The sequence below is a fragment of the Dipodomys ordii genome, unplaced genomic scaffold (genome assembly GCF_000151885.1).
Source record: "Dipodomys ordii isolate 6190 unplaced genomic scaffold, Dord_2.0 Scaffold124, whole genome shotgun sequence".
In the NCBI taxonomy this organism is placed as follows: Eukaryota; Metazoa; Chordata; class Mammalia; order Rodentia; family Heteromyidae; genus Dipodomys; species Dipodomys ordii.
The window spans coordinates 410,196-412,077 of NW_012267340.1; positions in this window are offsets into that span (position 1 = coordinate 410,196).

Here is a 1,882-nt window from a genome sequence, read left to right on the forward strand (position 1 = left end):
CTCCCCGCTTGCACGCCAGCCCCGCTCCCCGCTTGCACGCGAGCCCCGCTCCCCGCTTGCACGCCAGCCCCGCTCCCCGCTTGCACGCGAGCCCCGCTCCCCGCTTGCACGCCAGCCCGGCTCCCCGCTTGCACGCCAGCCCCGCTCCCCGCTTGCACGCACTTAGCCAACAAACTCACGAGGAAAAAAACTAAGTGTAAAATCTCTTTATTCATTTATATAGTACATTGTTGTTTTCTAAAAAACAACAGTATCCCTCAACCTGTCACGCTTAGCTGACAATTCATGGACACTTTTCTATCACACACTGACATGATACAGGAGGTGAAGTCAATTTAATGGAATCACGAAGTGGCCTTACACATCGGCAGAGTCTCGGATGAATGCACTATCCAGGCACATGAAGATGTGGTGACACCGATTCCGGGTAACCAACTTGCTCTCAGTGAATCTTCAAACACCCAATTCCAAATCTTCCAGCTCCTGGAGAAGGGCTGTCTCTTTTTGGATTTTTTCCAACTAGGAAAGTTTAAAACAATGAAGTTACTAAATAGGAAATAATGACTGGATCTTTATAGTACAGGAACAAATCAGTTCCATTGGCAAACACTAAATGTGTAACTCAAAGACAGGAAGGACAGAAGCTGTAGCCTTTTTACTCCAGGGCCATGTCCAGTCTGCTCTGGGCCTGACAGGAGCCAGCCCAAGTGACAGAGGAGGTCCCCCGTGTCTACTAGCAAACGCCACAGCTTTTATCAGTGATCCACAAGCGCCCTGGGAAGAGACTGCATTCACCAGGAGGTCCCCTCTTCCTCTGCAGAAGAGCGCCACTGGGCAAAACATTCAAAAGGCCGGGCACCAGCAGCTCGCCCGGTGATCCTAGCCCCTGAGGATCGCAGTCCTAGGCTCTCATCTCCAATTAACCATCACAAAGCAGGAAGGGGTGTGGTGGCTCAAGTGGTGGAGTACTAGCCTAGAGCCGAGGCTCAGGACAGCACCCTGGCCCACAGTTCAAGCCCCAGGACGGGCAAAAAAAAAAAAAAGTTCATTTTGAATTGCTGTAACTAGAAATTCCAGTACGGAGTGTAGTCTCTCAAGTAGCTGGGAATACATACATGAACACATGAACTATAACTAATATTAACTTTGAAATTAAACCAAAGTAAGATCTTTTTGTCCTGGCAAGGTAAAAAGTTAAATATTCAGGCTGAGAATAGGAATTCTTTGAATATGTACTTTTTCTGGGGCTTGGAATGAGGTTAGTGGTAGAGTGCTTGCCCTGCATGCATGAAGCCCTGGGTTTGATTCCTCAGCACCACATACACAGTAAAATCTGGAAGTGGTGCTGTGGCTCAAGTGGTGGAGCACTAGTAGCCTAGAGCCCAGAGAGGCCCCAGGGACAGCGCCCAGGTCCTGAGTTCAAGTTCCAGGACTGGCAAAAACAAGCTAAAAAGGTGTATCATATACAGTGTGCAAACCACATCTCTTTTTCCCTATCAAATAGTCACATCTCTACAGAAAACTCGAGCCGGTAATGACTACAGCCCCAGAAAGCACTACAGCCCCAGAAAGCACTACAACCCCCAGAAAGCAGTACAGCCCCCAGAAAGCACTACAGCCCCAGAAAGCACTACAACCCCCAGAAAGCACTACAGCCCCCAGAAAGCACTACAGCCCCAGAAAGCACTACAGCCCCAGAAAGCACTACAACCCCAGAAAGCACTACAGCCCCAGAAAGCACTACAGCCCCAGAAAGCACTACAGCCCCAGAAAGCACTACAGCCCCAGAAAGCACTACAGCCCCAGAAAGCACTACAGCCCAGAAAGCACTACAGCCCCAGAAAGCACTACAGCCCCAGAAAGCACTACAGCCCAGAAAGCA